Below are 20,754 nucleotides of genomic sequence, written 5' to 3'. Positions count from 1 at the left end.
CTACCACTAAGTATAGTTTGGTTAACAAAGGGCACTGGTTTCAACAGTGATGATACTCTACATTCCAAACCATGCATTCTAGACTCAACTTTCTGTGCTTTGTACAAAATCACAATTAAACTATAATGCTTACAGTTCTGGTTTTTTAGACCTATATTTGTCTCCCTTATGCAGTATAGGGGCTTAAACTGGGGACCTGGTACATGCTATGAAACCACCACTAAGTCACATCTTCAGCCAAAACTGGGGACACTGGTTCTCTCCACAAGGTCTCGTATAGCCAAAGCCAGTCTTGAACCCATGATCCTCTGGACTTAGCCTCCAGAGGGCTGTGATTACAGGCTTGTTCCCCCCACACCTGAGAGCCAAATTTGAATTTGGTTTTAGTTAAATCTACTATTGATGGTGGCAGTGCACACGGGAGGTCAGAGGACAGTACCCTTCCTCCTCCATGAAGGCTGAGCTCAGGCTGCCAAGCTCATGTAGCAGACACCATTACTCAAGTCGCCATCACAGGCCCTGAATTTCTGTATCTAAGAAAAAACCTGATATAACTGTAACTTTAAACATAAGGCTTTGGTTGTTTAAAAAAAAAAAAAAGAACAAATCAAAAGGGAAGTTAGAAACAGTGCCTTTTTTTCTTTTTCAGACTTGGTCTCTAACCACTCCAGGCTAGCCTTGAACTTGTAACCCCTGTGTTTCAGCTTCCTGATTGCCTGTGCGACTATGTCCAGCTCTCCACATTATTCAGGCCTAGATCGTTAACAAAATTTAACTAACACTGTATTTTACTTTTTGTTTGTTTGTTTTTGTTTTTGTTTTTGTTTTTTCGAGACAGGGTTTCTCTGTGTAGCCCTGGCTGTCCTGGAACTCACTCTGTAGAACAGGCTGGCCTCGAACTCAGAAATCCGCATACCTCTGCCTCCTGAGTGCTGGGATTAAAGGTGTGTGCCACCACGCCCGGCTGTATTTTACTTTTATCTAATAAATTCCAACTGATTATATCAATAAAACTTTCCTACAGTCAAATCACAGAGTTTCATAAATTAACTCCACAGAGCTTGGTATCAGATTCTCACATATTAGTTGAATGCCCCTGGAGAAGAGGAATGCACCCCACCCCCAGAGCGCCCACGCTGGTGCGTGCGTTTTGGTGCAATTAAGGGAAGCAGCTTCCTCTTCTGAGGCAGCCCTGTGTCCATCAAGGCCCAGCCTTACAAACTCTTAACTCACTGTGCTCTCTACAACAGTTCTGCAGTGAAACGCTCTCTCCTAACAGTTCCTAGAGCTGCATCTGTGAACCCTCATTCAAGTGGTTTCTGCTACTGCACAGGCAACAGGAGCACAAAGGACAGAAAAACATCAGAACTTCTGCATTTGGCAACAGTTATCCTTAAATATGTAAACTGGGGGGAGGGGGTGGCTTGACTGAGCAAGGTAATTTTCAGACATCTTTCCACTGAAAAAAAGTCATATACACATAGCACACATGCAGAGGTGGCTTCATGTACCTTCTTTGCAATAATAAAACCCTGCAAAACTGAGGTGGCTATGACAGGGCCCCACGGCTTTGGTTGCCCTCGCCTAAAACACACTACAGTAGCTCAGCTGGCCTCAACTACCTCCTTAGATCCGTACATAAAATAAACTGACACTAGGTGGCCGTCAGTGGCCGTCAGACATCTCAAGCACTCCTTCCACAATGAACTTCAGCTTTGCAAGCACTGAATCAATGAACCTTTAACCTTTGCTAATCTCCACTGGGTGTCACCAGGAAGCCTGCTCGTTGTAAAAGCTCTGTCTAAGACACTAACAGTTACTTATCAATATCGATATTCTGCCTTCTCGTAGTATTGAGGAACACACCCACAGCAAGCACTCCACCAGCCGAGTGTGCTCCCGGCCTCTATTTTAAAGCTATTCTGTTGTTTTATTTACGTGCACAAGTGTTTTGCCTGCATGTAACCATGTGTGCCACATGTGTACCTGGTGCCTGTGGAGATGAGAGTATCAGATCCCCTGGGACTGGAGTTACAGACGGCAGTGAGCCCCATGTAAGCTCTGGGAACAAAACCCAGGCCCTCTGCAAGAGTAACCAGTGCTCTTAACTGCTGAGCCACCTCCCCAGGCCCAGTGTTTTGTTTTTTAAGGCAGGAAGGTAATATGTAGCTGAGGCTGGCCACAAATTTACATTGATCTGCATGTCTCTGCCTCACAAGTGCTGGGATTAGTGGCATGTACTACCATGCCTGGCTAGGAACAAAGTCCTTACTGATGAAGTTAATGATACAGACTAGTTGTAGCGTACAACCTTGAAATGCTGAATGCTAAGGATTCCAGTGTGAGTGTGATAATCGTGAAATGTATAATTGGCCTTTCTTCTGTTTCCTGGCATACAACTTCTAAAAACAGGAGAATTTCCAAAGTAGAATCTTTCTGTACTAATAGTTAACTGACAACTGGCAGCCCTAGGAGCTTCAGGATTAGGACTGACCACGAGAAAGATTAAAGCATGATTAAAGAGTCAGACTATCAGGCCAACCCTCCAATTGCTAACTTGATCACCAATAGCCAATGATTTGATCAATCAAACTCAAAAAAGCACTAAGCACTGAGCGTGGTGGTTCACACCTTTAATCCCAGCACTTGGGAGGCAGAGGCAGGTGAACTTCTGAGTTCCAGGCCAGCCTGGTCTACAGACTGAGTTCCAGGACAGCCAGGGCTACACAGAGAAACCCTGTCTTGAAAAACAAAAGAAAACAAAACAAAAGGCACTAAGCATGGTGTACAAACCTGTAACCCCAGTTCTTAGGAGGCTGAGGCAGGAGGATCAGGAACTCAAAGCCATGCTTACCTACAAAACAGAGTTTAAGGCCATCCTGGGCCACATAATATTCTGCCTAAGACACACAGAAACACACCAAGAACTCTGGGTCTGGGGAGACTGCAGGCGGCTACTGTGAATGTAGAACATCTTGAGGTGTGCCCGAAGGGCATGGAGGCTCACTGCAGGCACCCCCATTTATCCACAGCCTGCAGTGTGTGAGTGTGTGTGCCTGTGTGGCTTGTGCATGTACAGGGAGCCCGGAGCAGGCTTCTCCTCCATCCTGCTCTGCCTCACTCCTTTGAGACAGGGTTGCTACTGACCCTGTTTTTGACTAGGCTGACAGTCAGGCCCCTGTGGATCACATCGCGTTTGCAGGTCTCCATGGTGCAGCAGCAGTCACCTGGCACCCCAGCACCTCACAGTATCTTTTATAATACGGTAGTAAATATGGAGTTTAGAACAAAGAGCACATGTAGTGTTTGTGGACGTTCTATGACCCAAAGAGGAAGTCATGAGACACCAGCCTTTCTGCTGGCATCTGGAGTGGGGTCACTGTGACAGTGCTGAATCCTCAAGCTCAGGATTTGAAGCTACCTCCAGGTGGTGTCAGAATTAAATGCATTACTGAGCCAGAGGACACCTAACTGATGGATTCTGCTGCTTGGTTAGGGGGCTGAGGGGGTGAGGAGATGGACTCCTGTAATCTCAGCAGTATGGAAGCTGTGACAAAAGAGCTTGAGTTCTAGGCCAGTCTGGGCAATACACAGCAAGTATAAAGCCAGCCTAAATTACTTTAGAAACACTCTTGCAACAAACAAAAAAATAAAATTACCAGACAGTATTTACCATGCTGTGCCCAGGGGCTTACCCACAGTGAGGTCAGTGGCCTTTCCCACAGATTTCATTCCCTCAGACATTCTTGGATCTCTTGCCTCTGTCCTTGTTAGCCATCCATGTGTCTGAACTATCCCTCTCTACTTGGGAATGTGGCAGGATCCTCGGCTAATGGAGTTGTCCTTCTAACCTCTGTCACCTTAGGCAGGAGAGCCATCATCTTGGGGCTACATGAACACTTGAGCGGGCGGCCTACAACAACAGGCCTATCATATAGACAGCTTCTGCTTCTCACTGCCTCACGAGTTAGACTCTACCCACTGATCACCTGCCTAATTAAAACCCACATCTCTTTCCTCATCACTATGGTTTCCAATGAAGCAGAGAGCAAGGCAATAAATAGCAGGAGAAACTAAGATGTAATACACAGCCAGAATTTTGCTCCAAGGTAACAAGAAAGCCTCAAGATACAGAGTCTAGCCATGCTTTAATCCCAGGACCTGGGAGAGGGACATAGGTGAATCTCTGTCAGGTCTATACAGTAACTTCTAAAACTGTCAGGGCTACACAGAGAGACCCTGTTTCAAACAAAACAAAATACAACCAACAAAAAGTTATCATGTCCAGCAAGTGGCTCATGTTGTATTCCCCAGGACCAAGGACTGCTGCAAATTCAAGACCAGTTTTGTATACATAATGTATTCCAGTCCAGCTGGGGCTATCGAGTGAGACTCTCCCAAAAACAAAGCCAAAGGTATCATGTCTAGATACATAGAAAGTGCCATTACAACCGTCCTCAATGTCCTGCATCACCCCAGAATATATTCCCCAGGTGGGAAACAGGAATGACTACAGTCGGTAATGCTGCGACTGAGGCCTAAGGGTCAGCATTACACTAACTTCCCTCTGTGCTGGCCACAGTGGGGGTCACCTGACAACCAAGCCTGAGGACTGAGTTCTAACAACAGGACTCACGTGGTGGAAGAAGAGAACCAACTCCCAAAGGCTGTTCAATGGCATCCCACATTCACACACTCTCAAAAAATGTAATACATTTTAGAAATAAATATTTGGACAAGGGGCAAATATGAGAAGGTAAAATGATACATACTATGAAAATGTCAAAATGAAATCCCAGTACTTTACATGTTACCTAAAAACTTTAAAAAAGAGAAAAGAAAGTAAAGAAGGAAGGCAGGCAGGCGGACAAAGCACTTACCAAAGCAAAGGGCCCTGGATTCCATACTAGCACCTAAGACAGATGAACAGTCATGATAAATTCTTTAAAGAACCCACAACTAAGAATATGCTCTACTAAAAATAAATACTCCTAATTTTGTTTTTTTGTTTTGTTTTTTTGTTTTTTGAGACAAGGTTTCTCTGTGTAGCCCTGTCTGTCCCAGAACTCACTCTAGAGCAGAGTGAAGCCTCAGACTCAGAGATCCGATGCCTCTGCCTCCAGAGTCTGGGCTCACAAGCGTCTGCAGTGTCCAGCATGCTCCTGATTTCACTCCTTCTCATTTACCACTCCAGCGTAGTTTACAAATGCTTTTTTTTTTTTGGCTTTTCAAGACAGGGTTTCTCTGTGTAGCCCTGGCTGTCCTGGAACTCTGTAGACCAGGCTGGCCTGGAACTCAGAAATCCGCCTGCCTCTGCCTCCCAAGTGCTGGGATTAAAGGCGTGTGCCACCACTGCCTGGCCAGTTTACAAATTCTGTCATCAAGCTGACATGTTCCCACCGCAATGCCATATAAGAGAAGGATGATACACAGCTAGGACTGAAGGCCTTAACTATCATGCTTTTGTTTGTGTATTTTGTTGTTGTCTGTGAAGCCACTAATTCTCCATACTCCTGTCTTGGCTTCCCAAGTCTAGAATTATGGAGAGATGACACATTTAGTCCTGGTACATGATTAAAGTTAAAAACCACAAGTCAAAGCTTGAAATGGGACAGGGTTTAGTTCAGTGGTTAAGCACTTCCCCTCTATATTGAAGGCCCCAAGTTCAATCCTAAGCAGCTAAGAAAATGAGAACAAAACCAGAAAACACCTTCAACAGGAGAGACTCTAGCACCCCAAGTTCTTTCTGTATCTTTTGGTTTTCTTTTTCAGTGCTGGGGAATCGGTCTTGGACAAACTATGCTACGCAATCTCTCTATTACTGAGTGATACAGCCCAGAACAGCCAATCCTCCAGTTTTCAGCCACTGAGTGCTCGATTCCATTCATGTGAAACACTGATCTCAGATGACTCCATGGTGCGTGGAGAAGATATACCACTGCTCCAACAGTGTTTGCTCTCTCCCTTCTCACAGTTGTTCTAACAGCATTCATCAGAGTTTCCTGGGCACTCCTCCCGACAGGATGGAAAGGATGGGGTGAGACAGGGTTTATCCGTGTAGCCCTGCCTGTCCTAGAACTCACTCTCTAGTCCACACTGGCCTCCAACTCACAGCAATCCTTCTGCCTTCACTACTGACTGCTGGTATTAGAAACATGAGATGCCAACCATACATGAATCTGAGATCAGCCTGGTCTACATAGAGAGTTCTAGGCTAGTCAAAATACATAGTGAGACCCTGTCTCCAAAAAAAACATTTCAGGCCTGGGCTACATAGTAAATGACAAACAACCCCCAATCCCTTGTTCTTTAAACCCAAGGCCACTAGCATGACATTTATTAAAAGATTTGTTTTTACTTCTGTGTTTGTGTAGGACTAAGTGCAGGTAGGTAGGTGCCTGAGGATGTCAGAGGACAGAAGCTGGAGTGACAGGTGGTTGTGAGCTGCTCCATATAAGCTGAACCCCAGGCCTCTGCAAGAGCTCTTAACTACTGAGCACCTCTCCAGCCCCGACATGTTCTTTGCTTTATTATTTGGGGTGGGAGGAAGGGCTAGGGGGCTGAGGATTAAGCTCAGCTAGGCCTTGTGTGTGCTAAACAAACACCGTATCACTGAGCTATAGCCTCACCTCTGGTTAAAACCTTTCTTGGATTCATTATTTATGTGAATCAATGTGCTCTTAGCCACTGTTTGGGTGGAAGGACTCAGCCTAGCAAGTCTCTTCATTGCTGAGCCATTTCTTCAGTCTCACCTCCTCTACCCCTTTTAAACTTTCTTGTAATGGACTATACCGCTGGCTACCATTCTGAAGTACACAGTTTGGAGGCATTAAGTCCTCACTCACTGTGCACGGTACCCATCTCAAACAGACAGTCCACCACATTCATCAACTGTACAGTCCCATTCTCCATTCTCCCCGCCCCAACTTCGGGATACTATTCTCACGTGGCGGCTACCCCATTCTACTGTCTGCTTGTTGATGGGATCTGACAGTCACTTTGAATGGATTCATACAGTATTTTCTCTTACACGTTAGGCTTATCTCTCACAGCACAGCATTTTCCAGGTTCACCCAAAAGTTGTTAAAAATCTCAAAATGATGTTATCTATTAACATCTTAAGTGTACATGCCAGGTATAGCCTACCTCTGGAAATGTCCAAATTAAACCTTAGCACAATTAAGGCTCAGGAGATGCTCAGTGGGAAAGTGTTATTTATGTAAGCTTGAAGACCTGAATTCAGACCACCACCCACACAAAAATGAGGGCAGAGCAGCATGTGACTGCAGTCCCAGGGCTCAGCAAGTGGATGGATCGCTGAGGCTGGCTCCAGCCAGTCTAGCCAATTTGTGAATTCCAGGTTCCATCAGACTCAGACATACACACACACGCACACGCACACGCACACGCACACACACAGAGAGAGAGAGAGAGAGAGAGAGAGAGAGAGAGAGAGAGAGAGAGAGAGAGAGAGAAAGAGAGAAAGAGAGCTTCTAAAAAGACTTTAAAAGAAACTTTATGCCGGGCGGTGGTGGCGCACGCCTTTGATCCCAGCACTCGGGAGGCAGAGGCAGGTGGATTTCTAAGTTTGAGGCCAGCCTGGTCTACAAAGTGAGTTCCAGGACAGCCAGGGCTACACAGAGAAACCCTGTCTCCAAAAAAAAAAAAAAAAAAAAAAAACCACACACACACACAAAACCCCAACACCCCAAAGTACCACACAATACTTCCACTTTCTGAAGCAAAACATAGAGTAACATTGAGAAAAATGAAAAGATTTTTTTTTACAAATTAAAAATAAAAATGTAATACAAGCACATCCAGAATTCACAGCGAATCTGCCTTCTAATTACATAAATCAGTAAGGAAATGAAAATTTCAAGCAACAGGAATTCCACTAGGTCATAATTTCTAAGATTTGCACTGTCACAGGAACAATTTCAGAAATAACATGTATTATGCGCTCAATTCTGGGTGCTTTTAAAATAATTTATAAATAGGTCACCTCCTTCATGTAACAACTGTCACAGTGCAGGTTGACGAGTGGCTGGGTGTGTGGCTCAGCTGGCGGAGCACGCAATGAGTGTGCACACACAGCGCACACCTGGATGCTCAGCACGTACACCAGGCTTGGTGGCACTCACAGGCCTGTGGTCCTGGCACCAGGAAGGGAGAGACAACAGGATCACACGTCCCCAGTCATCTTCTGTTACACAGTAAATTCAAGGCCTGTGAAAATTATACAGTGCCGGGCACAGTGCACGAATCTAATCCCAAGCCTGGAGAGCGGGAGGCAGGAAGACAGATAACAAGTTCCAGGCCATCTCGGAATCCACTGAACTTGTCTCAGGACAAAACCAAACAAGCAAACAAATGGGGAAAGAAAGAGGGTTGCAGAGATGGCTCAGGACCACAACACGTGAGATGGGTTCCCAGCAACCACATGGCTGCTCAAAACCTCTGTAACCCCAGTTTCACAGGATCCAATGCTGCCTTCCGGCCTCCATGGGCACCGGGCTCACAAACATACACATAGCACAAATATACATATAGGCAAAGGACCCATACACACTTAAAGAAAAAAATTAAAAGCACAAAACAGGGCTGGGCATATAGCTCAGTGTTTGCAAGGCCAGGGCTGGATCCCTGGCACATACCACCACCATCACCACCACCACCATCACCACCACTACCACCACTATCTCTGAAGCCACAACTAAAACACAATGCTTCATGTGCTAGTTTGTCCAAAAAAAAAATTTTTTTAAAGTGTCACTCAGAAATTGCCTCATTCAGAATCGGCAAAACGTTCACTAATGTGGATGCTTGCTGCCTGCACCTGTGACTCGCTCAGACAGACTCTCCCTAGGCTGCTAGATCGTTGACAGTTCAGAAACTATAACTGGGGCATGCATGCTGTGTAGGAAGCATCATGACGATGAATGAATAAAAGGGGAAAGAACTCAGGACAAAGACTTTAAGTATTCCTAAGCCATTCGTGGCAATGCACACCTAGAATCCCAGCCCTAGGGAAGGCAGGAGGAGGATGGGGAGGCCCCGGACTAGCAAAAGCTACTTACTGACACAAGAAAGAAATAAACAACAGCTGGATTCTCCACTCCAAGTGTGTGTGTGTGTGTGTGTGTGTGTGTGTGTGTGTGTGTGTGTGTGTGTGTGTGTGTGTAGGGGGAAGGGTTCCATGTCCTCTTCTAAACTCTTGAGGGCACCAAGAAGCACATGCTCAATACACATACATGCAGGAAAAACATCCATACACATAAAATAAATCTATAAATAAATAAACAAGCCTGGTGGTGGGGGCACATGCCTTTAATCCCGGATCTCTGTGAGTTCAAGGCCAGCCTGGTCTACAGAGTGAGTTCCAAGACAACCAGGGCTATGTAGTGAGATCCTATCTCAAAATAAATAAATAAATAAATAAATAAATAAATAAATAAATAAATAAATAAATAAATAAAATAAAAAATAAATAAATGAAGGAAAGAAATGACTGGGTTGGAGAGATGGCTCAGTGGTTAAGAGCACTGACTGCTCTTCCAAAGGTCCTGAGTTCAAATCCCAGAAACTACAGATGGTGGCTCACAACCATCTGTAATGAGATCTGACGCCCTCTTCTGGTGTGTCTGAAGGTAGCTGCAGTGTACTTATATATAATAATAAAAAAGAAAAGAAAAGAAAGAAAGGAATGACTAACAGACTAGGCGAAGCTCTGAGAACCTCCCTTCTCTCCCCTAGTTGGAAGAGCACACTTACTATACTACCATAAGCACACTGATTTTCTTGTCTGGCTTTCCAACCAGACTCAAACAATTTTTAGATAAAAAAAGCTGTCCTTGGAAATCATCAGTACCTCCTTCCTCAGTGCCCAACACATAGAGGACCTTTTAATAGATATTTTACTGAAAATATAGCCTTCTATTTCTCTTGTACTGTTTTGGTTTTTGGGTTTGGGTTTTGTTTAGTTTTTTTCATAATAGTCTCATTATGAAGCCCTGGTTATCCTGGAACTCACTATGTAGACCAGGCTGGCCTCAAACACACAGAGATCTGCCTGCCTCTGCCTCCTGAGTGCTGGAATCAATGGCCTGCCCTGCTGTGACCACCTATTTTACATATTTCAGAGTGTGCACTTTGAGAGCACTTTCACAAACCTTATCTCTTTTCATCTACATAATTACCTTGTAAAGTGGGAATCGGTATTATTGAACCAAGGAGTTTGGGTTTTATTAAGAATTGTTAACTCACTAACTAAAATGCCCTGAAAACACAGTCACTCAGCTCATCTCTAAACAGCTTCCCTGGAGACTTCAGCATGCTTATAACCCCAGGCTTTGCCAGTCTTTCCTTTGCCAGGTCTTTACAGAAGGCAGCCATCACACAGCTACATAAAATGATATTCGACACTAAGAAGCACCCTAGGAGCTGGGCAGTGGTGGCACACACCTGTAATATGTGGCACTCAGGAGACAAAGGCAGGCAAATCTTTGAGTTCAAGGCCAGCCTGGTCTACAGAGTGAATTCCAGAGCAGTCAAGGCTATACAGAGAAGCTCTGCTCAAAAAAAAAAAAAAAAAAATCAAAAATATAAATAAAATGTTGAAGAAGCATCCTAGGATTGGAGAGATGGCTCAGTGGCTAAAAGTGCCTTCTGATCTTACAGAGGATTCAGTTTGCTCTCCTAACACCCAAACTAAATGGCACTCCCCAGCTCCAGGGGATCTGATGCCTCTGCTAACACATGGACATTTTTTTCCTCTCTACTGTCCTTCTCCTCCCCTCCCCCATACACACACACACACATACACACACACACACAATTTTTTAAATAATAAGTGTTTAAAAGAAAAAGAATGCAGGGGCTGGACAGATAGTTAAACTGTCTCTTCCTCTAGACGACCTGGGTCCAATTCCCAGCACCCACATGGCAGCTCACAACTGTCTGTAACTCCTGTTCCCAGGGGATGGATACAGGCACTAGGCATGCAAATGGGAATACAGGGGCATGCTGGCAAAGGTACCCATAAATGTAAACTAAAAAAGGTAACTCTAAAACCAAACAAACAAACATGCCATCCTTTGCAGTTTTCCTGAGCTTTCTCATGTTGCACCTGAGACACGTAAGGAAACAAGCCGAAATGCTGTGCAGTGAATGATGTCCCAGCATTCCACCAAAACCTGATGCTGTAGTACAGCGGTGAGACAGATGGGGGGGGTAGGGGGGGAGAGACATGACATGATGTCAAACCACCACTGATTCCACAATCCTCTATTAGCAAAATAATAGGCAGAGTGGCCCTCTGAGTCCCTACTCCTGGCTCAACATACATCTTTAGTTAAGATACTAAGGAGATCTACACACTTCTATAAAAAAGAAAACGGATTTAAGAAAGGGAAAAATGGTCAAAGAGCTAGCTAATATTAAATGAACTAATTGCCATCTTAACTTAATACTTGTCACTAAGGGGAAGTGCATACATAAAGCTCTCACGGTTCAATGTAGAATGAATGCTATAGTAAATTGGGCTTATTTCTTAAGCAAACAGCTACGGGATATAAACTGATTATCATGCAACAGAAAGGACACCCGACCAGACTAGACAATTGAATACTCTCTGTCAGAAATATGACACAAGGGGCATCCCTGTCCAGCTTAAGAGCTACAGACTGAATTCTAAGTGATGGTATCTCTTCGCCAATTTATCCTTGTCCCTTTAAATCCATGATGTCATCATTCTTAAACACAAGCAAAACCCGATGTGTTACAAAAGACGTTTGGTGTGTCCAAGCAAAAGAGATGGCCCCGACAATTCACAACAGCACAAATCCATGTGAAGCCATTCTTGCTCCATGAAAAGGCCACCCGGCATCAAACATCTTCTCTACCCTAAAGAAATGAAACTAAAGACTCTCAATTACTACCACTTAAACAACAACAAAAAAGTTCCGAGAAAAATAAATAAATAACAAAAATAATCGAGTGTTGCCTCCGGCAAGTGAAACCCAGTAATGTGTCTGTCTGGTTCTGTATCTTAGATCCATCGGAACGCTGCCACTGTAAAGTCCAAACGCTTTGGCAACTGAGAAACGAAACATGGCTTTTCCTACTAAAACTCCGAGGATCCAACAGACAAAGCAACCGGCTTATTCCAAAGGTTTCCAACCAACTCCAGCATCTCAAGTTTTCTCAGCTGAAGCTACCAGGCTCTCTCACCTAATTGTGGTTTTCTTGATTTACAAACTCGTTGCCACCCTCCACGGACAATTCTCACCGGGGCAAGCCTTCTTCAGTCACAACGTGGACTGCTGTCTCCAGCCAGGAGAGCTGCAGTTCCCACTAAGAGAACACTCAGACGGCTAGGGGTCAGGGAAGGAACTGCTTGTGTTTTATTTCGTCAGCCGATTCCCCAAAAAAATCATCTCTTGGGCAGCTGCAGCTTCTGAGACGCCCGCCGGCCCCCTCGCCGCAGCCCCAATTCAGGAGGGCAGCAAGCGGGCTCCCGCTCTTCACCGAGGACTTCAGGGTTTCAGGGGGCGGGGTGAGGCTCCATGACACCCCGAAAGCCATTCTCCACCCCCTGACCGCGCATCCTTTCCCGGCCTGGAGGAGGACCCGGACCACCCTGCTGAGGAGAGGGCACAGGTCTGCGCCCATCCCGAGAGCTGGCTGCAAAGGGGCGCACGTCCCCACCTTAGCCTGGGAAGCCGAGGATGACGACAGCAAGACCCCAGGCCCGCCAAGACCCACGCCCGCGCAGGACACGGGGCCCGCGCCGGACTCGGGGTGCCCCGGGGTCCCCGGGCATGAAGCGCAAGAGGCGTCGGCGCCTGGCCGCGGCCCCGCACCGGGAGAGGCCTCACCTGGCCCAGACCGCTCCGCGCTCTCGGTTTCGCGTCTCCGGCGACGGTGGCGAAGGAGCCAGGGCCGGGGCCAGAGCACAGCCGCTCTGCCTCAGGCCGGTGCTTGCTGTGCTCGGGGGATCTTCACCGCTGGCGGAACCCGGGGTCGCCCGGAGCCGCCATCTTCCTCCACTCAAACGCCGCCGCGGCTACCACCGCCGCCGCCGCCGTCCCTGATGCCACCGCCGCTGCTGCTCAGACCGGGAGACGACAGCGCGCAGTGCGCATGCGCTGAGGCGGGGCGCGGAGGAAGCGCGCGCGCGCGCACACACGTCAGCGTGACCGGCCTTCCGCGCGGCGGCCGCTGGGCGGCGCCATATTGAGAAGGGCCGAGGGCGCGGAGCTTTCTAGGACTCTTATCAGGATCGGCGCGGCTGAGCGCTGGTATCTGAGCTGTTTTTCCGATTGTTTGATAGTGCAGACTTAGATTAAGGCACTTGTGCCCCCAGGTACCCACGGGTTGAGCGTAGAGAAAGGGCAATGGGGAACGGAAGTGCCTTTTAGATATCCCCAGGGAGAGGAAGCTCCCGGCGTTGGAGCCTCTGGAAACTGTAGCAGCAGCTATGTTGCTACCAACTTTAAAAAAAAAAAAAAAAAAGAGGAAACCCAGTCTCAAAACTCCCGGTGTAGAGCGGAGCCTGGGAGGAAACAAGCCTGTGTGTTTCTCTGTGCTTCCCAGTGTGGCCATCACCGAGGAGTGGGGTCCCGCTCCCACAAAAGAGTCTCACTTCAAGAAAGCTGTGTGTAGGTGAGAACCTTCTAGAACCCATCCCTGCAGATGTGGTTTAAGGAAATGCCAGACATAGAGAGCTCAAGCTCTTGTGCAATTGGAGCATTCTGAGACATCAAGCGAATAGCCCTGGGATAAAGTAGACCTAGGCTTGTATAGCCCGTGAGACGTGGTACTAGGTCAAAAGTACCACGAGGCTTGGTGACACTCCTTTAAGTCCAGTTATGCAGGAGGTTTAAGGGCGAGAATTGCTTGATCCAGGAGTTTGAATCTACTTTGAGGAACCTCAATCTAAAAAAAACATTTATGTTCCTCATATAAACATTAGAAAAAACTCTGGCACGCAGTAAGTGAGAAACTAAGAAATTCCATTGCCCTGGCATGGTGGTTGACTATTAATCCCAGCACTTGGGAAGCAGAGGTAAGTAGATTTCTGAGTTCAAGGCCAGCATGGTCTACATAATGAGACCCTGTCTCAAAGAAAAAGAGAAAGAAGTCTTGGCTTGCAAAATGGCTCAGCAGGTAAGGGTGCTTCCCCCAAGCTTGAAGACCCGAGTTCAATGCCTAGAACCTACATGATGGAGGGAGAAAACCAATGCCAACTCCCACAGTTTCCACCCTGATCTTCATTCTCAAACAATGACACTTGTGAACATACATACAGTAAATATTGCGTGTGCCTGAGCATATCTTGTGCACCACGTGTGTGGGTGCCCTTAGAGGCTAGTAGAGGGTGTCAGATCCCCTGGAACTGGAATTATAGGCAGTTGTGACCCTACCACCGCCATGTGGGTGCTAGGGATTGAACCTGGGTGGTCCTGCAAGAGCAGTACATGTCTTGACCGTCTCTCCAGCCCTGTAATCTAAGTTATAACATGTTCTAAGAACTCACGCTAGGTTGAGATAGCCCAGCAATAAGAATCTGTTTACCGTCAGGCATGGTGGTGCATGCCTTTAATCCCAGCACTTGGGAGGCAGAGGCAGGTGGATTTCTGAGTACGAGGCCAGCCTGGTCTACAGAGTGAGTTCCAGGACAGCCAGGGCTACACAGAGAAACCCTGTCTAGAAAAACAAAAAAAAAGAGAATCTGCTTACCCCTCTCTAGAAGACCTACATTCATGTGCCAGCACCTACAAGCTACTCACAACTGTCTAATACCAGCTCCAGGGGGTCTGACACCCTATTTGACCTCTTTGGGCACCCACCCACACAGCACACACACACTCAAGCATAGATAAAAACAAAATCTAAATATATATATGTATATATATTAAAACAAGGCTGCTACTGGCCTATGGTGGCACACACCTTTAATGACAGCACTCAGAAGGCAGAGACAGGTGAATCTCTGGGTTTGAGGCCAGCCAGGTGTACAGAGTAAGTTCCAGGACAACCAGAGCTCTTCCACAAAGAAGCGCTGACTTGGGGTACAGGTGGGGAGAATTGCTAGGTCATGTTAGAGTTCAAATACAGAACCATTTTACCCTTAGCTCAAAGATAGGCGGGAGTTTTGTTGCTTTGACGAAAAGCTTTATCATTAATATCCATCATATATAGACTAGTACCCAGCGGAGACTCACTGAATATATGTTGAATAAAAGAATGAACTGGAGCCGGGCGTGGTGGTGCACGCCTTTAATCCCAGCACTAGGGAGGCAGAGGCAGGCGGATTTCTGAGTTCGAGGCCAGCCTGGTCTACAGAGTGAGTTCCAAGACAGCCAGGGCTATACAGAGAAACCCTGTCTCGAAAAACCAAAATAAATAAATAAATAATAATTAAAAAAAAAAAAGAATGAACTGGGAATTTGAGAACTAAGAGGGGATTCAGCGGATGCATGTTTAGTGAACACCTACTATGCACCAGAGTGCAGATGCATGTTTAGTGAACACCTACTATGCACCAGAGTGCGGATGCATGTTTAGTGAACGCCTACTATGCACCAGAGTGCGGATGCATGTTTAGTGAACGCCTACTATGCACCAGAGTGCGGATGCATGTTTAGTGAACGCCTACTATGCACCAGAGTGCGGATGCATGTTTAGTGAACGCCTACTATGCACCAGAGTGCGGATGCATGTTTAGTGAACGCCTACTATGCACCAGAGTGCGGATGCATGTTTAGTGAACGCCTACTATGCACCAGAGTGCGGATGCATGTTTAGTGAACGCCTGCTATGCACCAGAGTGCGGATGCATGTTTAGTGAACAGCTACTATGCACCAGAGGGCGTGCCATATCTGTCTGTTTGTGGTTTTCTGTTTGAGATAGAGTCTCACAGTGAAGTCCTAATTTGCCTGGAGCTCTCTTTGTAGACTAGGCTGGCCTCCAACTCACAGAGATGTACTCAACGTCTACCTCCCATGTACTGGGATCAAAGGTATTTGCCATCATACCCAGCCCATCTGGAGGGTTTTTGAGAGAATTCTTATGCTGTAGAACAGGTTATACTTCCTATGTAGACCAGGCTGCTTCAACCTCCCAAGAGCTGGGATTACAGATTTTATATATGCATATATATAAAGATTTTAACCTATATTTCTGAAAGTGTATGAGGGAGTGGATGGAAGTCAGAGGACAACCCATACATAGCAGTTGGCTGTCTCCTTCCAAGGGAGCAAACTGAGGTGGTCAGGATTGGCAGCCAGTGCCCTTACCTACTGAGCCATCTCACCAGCTTGTGACTTAGGTAAAGTTAACAAGGTCCCTGATACATAAAGAGCCTGTACAAGAAAGACAATAAATATGTGTTCGTATTAACTGCAATACATAGAAAAGTTATTAAAGCGAATTATTTATTACTAATCACAGTTCACGGGTTTTTTTTTTTTATTTTTACAATGTGCATGAGAGGGTGTGTGTGTGCGTTTGCTTGTGTGTGCATGCCATGGCATGTATGTAGAAATCAGAGGACAACTGCAGCTGTCTGTCCTTTCCTCCCACCTCGTTGAGACAGGGCTTCTTTGTTCCCTTCGGAGCATTGCCGGCTCCCTGGCCCATAAGCATCCAGGGATGCTTCTGTCTCACTGTAGGCACACTGCGATCACAGGTACCGTTACAGACAGCAGATGCCACGATGCCCAGATTGAGGTAGGTTCTGTCTGTTTGAACTGAGGTCTCATGCTTTTGTATTGTAAGCATGTTCCCAACGAGCCCTCTCCCCCGCCTCACTCAGTGCTCATTTTATTAGGTACCTAACACTGGTACCCAGGTGCCACCATTGTGCTCATTGTACAAATGGAGAAACAGTCTTCTCCAGGTTAAAGCTCCCCAAAACAGGCAGGGTTCAAGCCCACATGGTCTTGTCACTTCAAAGCCCAGGCTCTTGAACTCGGCAAGAGTTCTGACAAGCAGGAGGCTTGGTTACGTTCGACCTAGACCATCAGGAGGGAAATTGACTCTCATCTCTCACAGTGGAGAGAATATACGATAATGGCTCAGATTTGTCTCTCGGCCACACGTAGACTGGGACAGATAATGGGGACCAGGGCTAGAGGCAAGGGCTGAGACCGGGATGAAAGATGGTGCTCAGACCCGTCCAGTAAGTTCAAACGTGCTTTAAGAAAAGAGTCTGTCCAAATAATTACAGGAGCATTTTATGGTTTTAGTTATTTAGCTTAGGTAATATATGCACATAGTGCAGCATTCAAAGGCACAACAGGAAGTATAATAAAACGGAAATTGGAGTTGAGGACATGTTTCAGTGGTACAGAGTCTGCCTAGAATCCTCAAATCTGCACACATGTTTAATCCCAACACTCAGGAGTCAGAGGCACGTGGCATCTCTGTGAGTTGAGGCCAGCCTGGTCTTTAGAGTGAGTTCTAGGACAGCCAGGGCTACAAAGAGAAACCCAATATCAAAAAAAGAAAAAAGAAAAAAAAAAGGAAGGAAAGAGACGAAAAGAAAGGAAAACAAACCAGGTGGCTGGAGAAAAAGCAGCATTGGTTGTTCTTCCAGAGGTCCTGAGTTCAATTCGCAACCATCTGTAATATAATCTGACGCAGGTGTATATGCAGATAGAGCACTCACATACATAAAGTAAGTAAATATTTTTCTAAAAATTAACCTACTAGCCCCTCAGATATTTTTGGTCACACCAAATCAACTTCTGTTAACCCCCCTGACATCTTTTCAGAGATTTACAGGTGAGAAGAGATGGGGAAATGTATACATTTTAAATGACTCAGTATCAGCATTTTTGTTTTGTTTGTTGAAACAGGGTATGTGTCGCCCTGGCTGTCCTGGAACTCACTATGTAGACCAAGCTGGCCTCAAACTCACAAATATCAGCCTTCCTCTGCCTCCTGAGTGCTGGGATTAAAGGCATGCACCAGCTCTACCTGGCATCTTTTCTTTTGCTTAAAGAGAAAGAAAAAGTAAGAGAAAACTACACACAGCCTAGCATTTAAGGTTTTTGTTCGTTTGTTTAGTTTTGTTTTGTATGTGTGTGTATAGATGGCTTCATGTGCCCACTGCTCAACTTTTGACTGCCTACGTGTCCTTGTGCCAAGGACAGTCTGACTACGGTCTTTGTGCTTGCATTCCTACCACACCTGGTTTGAAAGTGACTTCCTAACATAAAAGCCAAGCATGAACCATGGCTAACGACATTTCGCCAGAAACAGAAGCACAAGTTTTAGGGTCTCTGCCAATATGTGAATCATGCCATGATCTCAGCTCTTGGGGTTTCCCCTTGGAAAACAAAACTGCCCTGCAGTCTTAGCAGTGAAGTTTTTCTGTCCCATGCTCTCCTCTTGTAGAGAAGGAAACCGTCCAAGCGAAGAAAGGACTTGCCCCGGGTCTCAAGGGATTGCTGGCTTCTTGGTTGCCCACTTAAGTGGAACAGAAGTTATTATTTTTGCAGCATCGTCAAATTATCCTCAAGATTTATGTCCTCCTGAATCTCTTGGAAAAAGTCACAGCTAAAAGATCGTCCTGCCTTTAGGGGTGTCTACCACAGAGGAATTATAAGAAACTGTCTCCCTCTGCTGGCCGCACTCTGTAACTACAAGGCTGAAAACATGCCCATTCCTCGGAAATGTTGGCCATTATAGTTGGTGTAAGAGAGTTTCATTGACATCACTGTTTCCAAGACACAAGAGAATTTGCTTCAAAAAATGTATTCATTGGCTACCTGGTAAAGCACTTGCTGTGTAGGCATGAATACTGGGGTTCGGATCACCAGCTCCACATAGATGACAGTTGAGGGCATGTCTGGAACCCTCGAACAGGCCTGAGTGTTAGGAGAGAGGCATCCCCAATTAGCTGAATTGTCTAGGCCAGGGTCCAAGTAAGACACTCTGCCTCAATATATGGAGAGTGATCAAAAAAGACACCTGTCATGCAATCTCTGGCTTACACACACACACACACACACACACACACACACACACACACACACACACACTTAAAAATGAATTCACAGAAGACTCACAAATACAGTAACCAGAGATGGGCAATATGACATCCTTTGTTCTTGAAGATAGGGAAATAGTCCAATTCTTTGAGTTTCAAACAGGCTTTTTACTGCTTGTGAGATATCTGTCAACAAGAAGCCTGATTACATGAACTGGAATCCCAACTGACCACGGCAGCACACACATTCAATCTCAGTGCTCAGCACACAGAGACAGGTGGATCCCTGTCAGCTGGAGTCAGGCTAGCCCAGTCTACAGAGTGAATTATAGCACAGCCTGGGATACATAGTGAAACCCTCCAGGGGCCAGGTGGTGGGGGTGGGGCTGGGGCTGGCATCTTGAAAGGCTTCAGTATGCAGGCAGAGGTGTAGAGCAGGAGGTTCTAGGTAAGAGCCCCGTGACAACGGACCTGGCAATGATCCAGAATGCTGGGAAATCTCGGAGGAGGAGAAAAAAGCTGGTAACATTTTACCAAGATGGTTGCAATTATGATCACTAAGAATACAAACTGCAAAATGTCACAACAGGAAACTCTTACTTTATTAAGATTAATGGGACCCTAAAAATATGAGGGAAAACCACATTCCAAGTCAGTTAACTTGATTATAGCACCCACATTGCTGCCTTACTCAACAGCATGTTTTTGATAGAGCTAACTATAAGGGACATGTCCCAGAAATGTTGTCTGTGTTTGGGGAAAGGATTAGAGGTGAGACAGACAGGCAAGCCACCCCCACCAGCTGCCCCCCACCCTTCAGCAGTCATACCCATTAGACAGGGTTTCTTTGTGTAGCCCTGGCTGCCCTGGAACTCACTCTGTAGACCAGGCGACTCAGAAATCCACCTGCCTCTGCCTCCCAAGTGCTGGGATTAAACGCGTCCCGGCGACCCCCTTAGAATTTTTAAGGGAAGTCAGATACCGGTTGTGACTCTTCAGTATAATAAGGTGTGTGTGGGAGGAGGGTGGTGGTTGTTGTCTTGTTTCCTTTTGGTTTAATTTTTGAGACAGGGGCTGTCCTAGAACTCATTCTGTAAACTCACAGAGATTCCCCTGCCTCTGCCTCCTGAGTGCTGGATTAAAGGCGAGGGCCAGCACTGCTCAGGCAGTGCCTGCTTCCTAATGCCATGCTTCTCACCATCTTCAGCTGTCTGAGTCTTTTCTTCCTGCTGCCTTAATTCTTTTCTTTCTTTTTTTTAAAGATGTTTTAATTTATTTATCTGTAAGTATACTGATACTGTAGCTGTCTTCAGACACTCCAGATCTCATTACAGATGGTTGGGAGCCATGTGGTTGCTGGGATTTGAACTCAGGACCTCTGTAAGAGCAGGCTGTGCGCTTAACTGCTGAGCCATATCTCCAGCCCAGAGATGCTTTTTTCTTTTTTCCTCTCGAGACAGGGTTTCTCTGTGTAGCCCTGGCTGTCCTGGAACTCACTTTGTAGACCGGGCTGGCCTCCAACTCAGAAATCCGCCTGCCTCTGCCTCCTGAGTGCTGGGATTAAAGGCGTGCGCCACCACGTCCGGCCAAAGATGCTTTTTAATCCTTTCTTTAAGTATAGAAATGTCTCAAGAATGTTGTAAAACAGGGCTGGTGAGATGGCTCAGTGGGTAAGAGCACCCGACTGCTCTTCCAGACTGCTCTTCCAAAGGCCTGGAGTTCAAATCCCAGCAACCACATGGTGGCTCACAAC

General features: G+C 46.2%; 1 protein-coding gene across 3 annotated transcripts in view; it reads right to left on the bottom strand.

Annotated features, from left to right (window-relative positions):
- Window positions 1–13,136, bottom strand: part of Fbxo42 (F-box protein 42) — a 56,141-nt gene extending 43,005 nt beyond the window's left edge. Inside the window, exon 1 of one of the 3 annotated variants that reach the window (NM_172518.3) lies at window positions 12,879–13,136. The gene's annotated coding sequence lies outside the window, so the exon portion shown is untranslated. The remainder of the gene's footprint in view (window positions 1–12,878) is intronic. The other 2 variants (XM_006538703.4, XM_006538702.4) reach the window with 2 other exon arrangements.
- Between the last annotated feature and the right edge of the window lie 7,618 nt (window positions 13,137–20,754).

This window comes from Mus musculus, chromosome 4 (assembly GCF_000001635.26).
Source record: "Mus musculus strain C57BL/6J chromosome 4, GRCm38.p6 C57BL/6J".
Taxonomy (NCBI): Eukaryota; Metazoa; Chordata; class Mammalia; order Rodentia; family Muridae; genus Mus; species Mus musculus.
The sequence above is the reverse complement of the archived record's forward strand: the minus strand, read 5'-3'. Positions and strand labels throughout refer to the sequence as shown.